This window comes from Saccoglossus kowalevskii, chromosome 12 (assembly GCF_978046115.1).
Source record: "Saccoglossus kowalevskii chromosome 12, keSacKowa6.1, whole genome shotgun sequence".
NCBI classification, from domain to species: Eukaryota; Metazoa; Hemichordata; class Enteropneusta; family Harrimaniidae; genus Saccoglossus; species Saccoglossus kowalevskii.
Genome location: NC_140652.1, coordinates 27,349,962 through 27,359,042, shown reverse-complemented (window position 1 = coordinate 27,359,042; position 9,081 = coordinate 27,349,962).

The window sequence follows — 9,081 nt, the reverse complement described above, 5'->3', positions numbered from 1 at the left end:
AATATCGCAAAGTTTGCACTGGTCAATACAATCATTGTAATGCCACATACCAACCAAGACAAAATTTAGTTTAAAATTAAACACATTTATGCCACATATATTAGCTTTAACATTCCAAGTGGGTTCGTGGTATCACAAATAAAGCACACAACCGCACTTACAATGAATGTTGTTCTGAACTCCCGCTTTTATTTCCCAATTAAAAATGAATTGACATCACTAGTACTTTGTCAGTAAACCACAACCATGAATGACTTGCTTCGAAATACCTAGGCAAATACCGATAATAAGGAAGTAATATTACTATTCTTTTAATGTAATCCTGTGCAATTACACTATCCAAAAACTTTTGGTGTAGTAGTATATTCGAACTAAAAAAAACATCTCAAATGCCCTTTGTCAGCACATAGTAATACAAGAATTTTCTGTGGTGAGATAGATCAGATCTTCGGTTTTAACAGCTGTAACAGACCAAATATTGTTATATAATATTATATTATATATATACAAATTTGTCAACAATGCTCTCTGAGGGCAGACACATTTTCGACAGAAGATAACAACCACTTCCAAACAAATTATATCGTTATTACAATTACAAAACGTAGTAATCTTGCGTAATATTTGTAAATTTATTTTTCTCGCCACATTGGCTATATTCGCATATAAAGATTAGTGGAAATTCAGAGAGCATTAGTGTTTTTGGCTTCACCTCAATCAACTATTCATTCGTCGGATCGATATATCTATACGTCGAACTTTGTCGGAGAAAAATAAAAAAGTTTACATGTGATGATCCAAGTAGACCATTGTGCAACTGGACAATGCCTTACCTATTATGATAATGTTTATGGTTCTGCTAAGATTAAGTTACACTCAATATAATGAAAATGTAGATAAGGGTTTCTGGACACTGTGCCCTTAAGTCTTGGCCTCACACTTTTATAATGGTGGGAAAAACTCCAAGTCTTGCCAAATGTACAAAAATGTAAACAACACTTCTCAAATATAATTTGCATTTTTAATGCATTTTTCAAGCTCCGGAATTGCAGCGGTATTCAAAAGTGTTTTGGACCCGAATGCAGATGAACCAGCATCTATATTTAAAGCATTGTTGTCATCCAAGATTCATATTTTTCAAAACTCAAAATCAACTTTCATACACAGTTGTCAACTACATAATAACTTATTTGTTTTACGTTGTGGACATAATCAAATAATTTACAGGTTTTCTACCTTTGCCCTGGACATTTAGAACACAGGTTGTCAGATTAAACGAACAACATCTGCATTTTAATATAAAGTAAATTCTAAGTATATATTTACCTTCCAGGTACAAGCCAACTATCCCCAAACGCATTGGTGTCATTAGTGGATTTAAATGTTCCATCATGCATTCTTATTTGCATATCATTATCGGGGTTACCGTCGGCGTCGCCCATAAGTCCGCATACTTGGCCGTACATCGAGGATTCTAGTGTTGGCGCAGCTCGCCCTCTGCCATTCCATAATAATGAAAATTTTGTTTTTAAAGTGATCTTTACATGTTTATCAAACTTTTGCACTGTCAGGTCTCCAATAGTCCAAGGCAATGGTTCAGTTAGGATTTTACCATTTACCTAAAATATAACAGAATAGCGAAAATGAATTATTAATAATAACCATTAAATAATGATGTTCGGCTCAGTCGCACACAACCACCTGCGGACCTTAACAAAGGTTACCAAAAAGTCCCATTTTTTAGTGGATGAATCTCGGCCAGTGGAATTGACATTCCCATTGAGTCTGTGGCACACTGTAGGTATTAATAATAATAATAATAAGAAGAAGAATAAGAATAATAAAGGCCTTTTAATGTTCAGCCTAAGATAGTTTTAACATTTGTCTCCCGATCATGAGTCTGATGCGACAACCACTATATATGCTACTAGTGACTGATTTTCGTTTATAAATCATGTACTACACGATATATTTCCAAAGAGCTCGTAGTGTGGAAATATTAAAGTGATACAGGAATGAATGAATAACAAACACGCGTGTTTTTGAACGTATTCGTTCCCTGTGTATTTGATCATAGAGGACGTCAATGATAAAATCAAACCAGGAGAACATTCACTGTTGTATAAACGGGTTCTTACTGTGTTGTCTGAAGAGGTAATTATTAAATCGATCGCGTAGTTAGGTTTAGTTTTACCTTTATACCTCTGCACAACCAACCAGAAATGGATTACATTTAGCTTTTCTATAATAACTTGCTTACAACATGCTAATGTAGTAGTGTAACCCATAATATTCACTTACAAAAATGTCATTTCTAACACGTAGAGTAACAGCCACGTCATTCACATGTACAGTTACGTCATCAACTACCATTTTCTCAACTGACTCGAGGTAAGTATGACGAATGACAACATAGAAAGATGGAGACGGGACACATTCTTGGAAAAATATGTAAGAGCACCTGTCATGGCCATCAAATTTAAAATGAAATTGGTCAAATGTTCGAAATTGAGGATCGTTATGTACATTGTTTGAGGCTCTCGCCACAGCATCTACTAATAAAAAAGAAATATATAAACATTAATTCCAAACGCACGAAAAAAAAACTTTTCGGTCGCATGCACAAACCGATTATCTATTCGAATTGTTATTGCACAGCTGTTCGTATGGCATAATAATAATAATCCGGTCTCTGATCCCTGAAACAAATTAAGATTTATGTACGGTTTCCGTACCCACCTTCTATATCCCATACAACTAATTTTAGACATTAGTCTGGCAAATATTGATAATGATTATACTATTCTGTGGGCTCATATTAAAACCAAGTAGCACATGTCTGATTTTGGAAGTACGTCCAATTGAAAAGGATTGGTGGTATGTGACATTAGACTGTCAAATATAGATAAAGGTGTGTCATGTACTACTGAACTTATGCCTGGTATGCATGTGATATTTAGGAGAAGCCGAAAGTTACCAACTCATCATAACTAGGAAGTTTGCACGTGTTTGTACGCTACTTCAAATCATTTCATTTTGTTACACGTGTGTAGCCCTAATTTGTTAAATACACAATATGCCACGAATGTCAAATCTGCACATCTATTAAAACCTGTAGTAAGATAGTATTGAATAACGTTATAGTTTTGCTCTTACCTTCTCTAAGCTCTGTACCAGATGTAAAACAAAAACAAATAAAGTGAGTTAATTGCTATATAACTGACATTGTAAAATATTCTTCTGTTGATTATTTGGACCAACCAGGTTTTTTTACAAAACATATATTTTGAAAACAATTCACTCACATTATTACCTGAACAATTAAACACGTGAACAGGATCATATTTATATATCAGATACGATCAGATATATCATACTAAATTCACATATGTCACTAACCATTCACGTAAATTAATTCATGGTACATTATTATATGCATGTTACATTCATTGACGTCAATATCACAATTACATCGGCCATATATCTTACAACTTTCAAAAATGTACTAGTATTATTTTACTTTTACAACATTTGCATCCTTTTTCACAGATGTCTTTTTTATTCACTTTCTTCACTTTACCCTCTCGTTCGTCTTTGTCACATTTAGGCTTACACTCTGCTCCAAACTGCATGCATTCATCAACTGTTGAAAAAGAATCGTATTCACATTAAGATATTGTATTCATTGCTTCCACATATCTGACAAAATGTGCCCTGCTTTTAAATACAGACTACATAATAAATTATAATAATTACTGATTTTCCGGTCACTTAATTTGTAAGTCAGTAAATAAATTGCATTCATAAAACTCGAATATTGTCGCTGTAAATAGAATATAAACATACGTGTCTTGCATTTTTTCTCTCTGGTCCGATCTGTAACGAAATGCATTTTTGATAAAATTACATAAGAAACAATATTATATTGTGATCAGTATCGGTTGCATTGCGACATTATTTAAATTAGTTCGGCTCTAGCATGAGCGCAAACATTAAATTTAAGTCGTGGTTAGATGTTGCTACACCGGGCTAAGTTTCAAACGATTCGTTTGTTAAGTCAAGTGAAATCGGAATATAAGGGTCATACAATAATAAGGGCATACATGACACATGGTAGTGAAGGTGAGCAAATATCGATGAGTAATGTGTGTGCTATTATAATTTGGTTTGAATGTCAGATATAATTCAAACTTAGTCAATGTATGAATGAGAACATAGTATCTACTCGAATAAATTAAACATCACTGCCACATGGCGGCACATAATTTAATAGGACAAAACGTGCGTTATCACTCGCCTAGGATATAAAAAAATGCACTACGAAAAGAGATTCTACGCATACAACTTAATACCTAAAGTACATTTTTGTAATAACAGATGTGGGCAATGGAACATATTATTTATTTTCCATGACTAGATTCTCCCCAACAGCCACATAAAATTTCATTTTTAATACAAAGTGATTTCCTAGGAAGACCTATCCAATAGCGTGTAGTGTACTTCCAATCACAATGACAGGTACACGCACAAGCAGAATTTCTGACCATTACATACCACTATTACTAGGTCAGTATAACATACTCTGTTACTCGGGGATAAATAATTTATTGTTCATCAGCAGTGACAAGCAACTAGATGGACCCCAATAAATATGTTCAAGAGTAAAGACAAAATATAGTATGAACATTAAGAACACATCTCTTACTATATTACAGTTTTTAACTGTTAACTACATTGTACATGTACATTCTCCTTCTAACAAGTTTTATGGCATATTATAGGTATATTACATTCTCACATTTCTTGTCTACGCAGCATCTACAGCTTGCATCACCACATGTGTTTCGGTCCAAGTAATCTTCTAATATTCGAGTGTCTCCTGAACATATGGCTGAACAACTCCCTTTAAATATGTCCCCTGGGCTGGCCTCCACCGTACAGCTGCCATTACCTAAATTAAAATAACATTGTCAAGAACGTTAATTCATTTCCTGTTTGTAATATTTATTGTAATCTTAATCACATCTACAATACATCATATATATGTGATATATCAAATTTTAGATCGTATATTGACATCGATAGTTGCCACATGAATGCATCACTCACCATTGCAGGTTGGATCAATTTCTGAAACGCAATATGTATACAAATCAGAGATAGCAGTACAGACTGGGACATGATTTGTTAGAGTGAAGTCACGTCAAGTAAAGACGGAGATACTCTCTTGGCTGTGTTTTAGCTGTACAACATTTATCAGGTTAATATATGTGTTTAGGCGATCTAGTACACAGGATACATGAGAAGATGGATGCCCCGCATTGGAAACCAGAGAAAAGAAAATATGACATAAAATAAGACTGGCATGATATCATGGATAAAAATGGCTGCAACCTAGGGGCCGCCACTTAAACACCACCAGAGATAGTAGACCATAAGTAATCAGTGATATGGGTGTGTTACCATGAAAGCAAGTTAGGTGTCAATAACCATAAGAAATGGTAATCCGGAACAAGCAAAATATTGGTATATTCCAGAAAGATACAAGGACCTGAGGCTGGTAAACATGTGAAAATAAGGGGGAAATATAGTGATAGAATAGACAAGTAGCTTCTGGTCATCATCAATAATTCTATTAAAAATTCTGTGTCGATTACAGGGTGAATTGTCCACACTAGATCCAGCCAGTAGAACTTGAGGATGCACAACAGAAGTTGGCTTTGCAACACACATCAGGCTATATGCGTGACATGTAATGCCGTGTTTTAAAGGTATGTGCAAAGCACCATTGAATTGATATGGCTAAATTGCAGTGGAAAATGTTGATGTTATATTTAGATTACATACTAATCTTTGGAAGAACTATGAATGAAGAAATATGAAGACTAAAGGTGGTACAACAAAAGTTAAGACAAGAAGAGTTAAAATTGAAGCCATTGGGTGTCAACGGACCCAAATATGGAAGTAGAAGGAATATTGAATTGGCAACTGCAACCTAAAGTAAGAGGCTTTTAGATTTAACTTCCTGTTATGTCCATACTATAGAACGGTTTGCTGATATACCCTTACACAGACCGACTGAACAAATCTGCAAATTTGAAATGGGTGTTGATTGTAAGAAAGCATTCAATAAGCTAACGACTAACCACAGGGAAATAGTGAATACAGCCTGGATACAGATGCCCGTAATGCTTGAGTTGAGATTGAGATCTATTCTGTCACAAGAATGAAAACGTTATAGCTTGTGACGACAGATCACTCTGCAAACCAGAGGAAACTACGACAAAAAATAAAAGCGTAAGGGAAGAAATAAGAGGGGAATATTATCAAGTGATACAAAAACATGGAAATTTACATGGCAATGCATACAGTTGTCAAGGAGATCGTGTCGGCAATGTGGACGACGAAGAAATCAATATGCTAGGATTCTCAAAGCCAGAAAATATGACGAAGGAGCTACTGGTATTCCCACAGGTTCAGGGAGAATGGGCCAAACCTCATACGCAGACAGTTGTATCAGGTTACAGATACCGAAATAGGTCTGATTAAAAGAAGCAAAATTTAACAAATCAAGCCAGAATATGAATTTCAATTTCAAAGGTATCATTAGTTACTGTGGTAAAGGGATACTAGAATTATATTGAATTAATTGACATGAAGGTAGGTACATTATAGGGAATGATGAAATAACAGCTAGGTTACATCAGAGAGACTTTCCTGACTGCATCTCGGGCTCCAGCTGTAAGCAGTTCTGTGATGGACTTCCTTTCAGCTGTATTCATGAAGCCAGTATCTGTATTAGGGCATAGGTTTTTTTCATAGGACAGGCAAAGTTGCAAAAAGACCTGTTCAAGTTGTGAAGAAAACATTTCTCGAAGCGACCTATTTTATTAAACAGAGCGAAGAGGCGTCTACTAGACCGTTTACACAACCAGTAACTTAGGCTATTAGACATGTATAGTGAAAACAGATTTTATTTACCAAAATATAATAGTTATATAAGCCTCATCGAAATAGTAATCAATATTATACTTCCAATGTCTCCAATCATCCAAACTTCCTGCATCTAACGAAGTTATTAAGTGTGCTTAAGAAATATTTCTCCTGCAAGTATTTGTGCGGATACTTGCATTAAACGACATTTTTCCATTTGTACTTACACAGACTAGGCTTCATGTTATTAGAAATCACAACTTCCATGAAATACCGATGGAAGCTTAATAAAACGTTTAAGTAGCCTAGCTCACTATCAATCTCATAATCCAAGTTCTTGAATTTCTTGCATTCTAAGATATACCGAAATTCCCAAAATACATAAACTTACCCACTGTTTTTGGAAATAACCATTCCTTCTGTAAATAAATAGTAAATGACAATATTTAAACATGTGTTCGTATTTGATTACAACTGTATGTTGCCTCAGTCATAAATTGCATAACAAATATTATACATGTTAGACATATGTAATGGGATTTGTTTCCAGGAATCTTTATATGTCTACGTCTTTTAAACAAAAACAACATAAATACATCATTTTACAAATCAGATTTAATTGTAGTGTAAACAAAGCACGTCAGATCCAGTAGTAGCATAATCACTCTGTAACAAATTCAGTTTTAGTAAAAGCGATCCATGTTCGATTGAGCTATCATACAAGAAAACCAAATCAGATTCAATTGAACAAACCAGATTCTGCTGTACTGTGAGCAAAAAAGACAAAAATATGGTCACAGTGTGTAAAATAAGGGACCAAATTTGCACATAACATTACTAATTCCCTTATGCAACCTGATTTTGATTCTCATCTGACACAGATACAAACTCATCGTTGTTAGTCAATACAAGGGGAACATGAATATAGTTGTATGAGTGAAAATTGTTCATAAAGTTCTGAGCGAGTTGACTAGAGCAACTAGAGGTTGGGCCTAACCAATTCCTCACTAGGGGTACAATCGAAAACAGATACAGCAACGATTATTTGTAAAGGATATATTTTAGTAGAAGAAAATCATGTTGTATTGTCTGAATATTGAACAAAGTGTACTGTGACATGTTATACATTGCCTTATTTTGACACAGCATAGTACGCTAATAATCAAACTGTGAGTTTAGACTTAATAATGGATTACTGATTTTCTGGCAAGCGATCCAGAATTTGAATTATTGTTAAATGCTATTAAGTGATGGTTTCTCACAGAGTTAGAAATATTCCCCGATACTATTAAATATTCGTCGCCTTTGTTAGATATTGGCCGCATTCGACATGCCATTGACTGGTGCACATGAGAGGACATTCTAAAGTCATGGCACCCAGGAGTAAGTAACAAAAATATATCAGAAAGCTCTGCCAGAGAAAAATTCAGAACATATTATTTGTAAATTAAAAATAAATTATGCTACGGTTTATTGACAGCAAAATAAAATATGCAATTAACAAACACAATTGTGTTCCATTAAGAGAATATGAATTTTACTAAATATCTTGATATACCTACCGCTTTTGGAGTTGCTACCGTAAAACTTGTAAATACGTAGATCACTAGTAATCGTAACATCGTGTTGTCTCTGCGGCACTACTCGTCGACAGCAAGCTTTTACTGGACGTTTGTAACGTACAGCACTCGTCCAACTGGTATTTTGAATCTGTTTGTGTAGTATATATAGATATTTTCTCTGATGGTGGATTTATTTTCTTTAATCCGACCATTTGCAAATGTTTCCATTGGGTAAAATGTCATATATTCAAATAAACCACGCACGCGCATTTTCATTTGACTATGATGAGTGTTTGCGATAAGATTGGCGTACATGGCTGTAACATTTTCATTTATATATATTTTTCTACAAAATTTCCGTAAATAATAAGTTGAATGCAGTATGAGAAAGTGGGTAACGCGGTGATCCGATGAAGACTAATTTAACTAAACAGCAATGTGATGTGATAATCAATCTGGCTTTGCTCAGCATTTACTAGTTTATACAGTCACCGCAGTGGGTGACTACTGCGTACATAGACATTTCTCATACAATACATTTAAACATGTTCAACTTGTACGTCCGAACAAATAGAATGTCACCTTG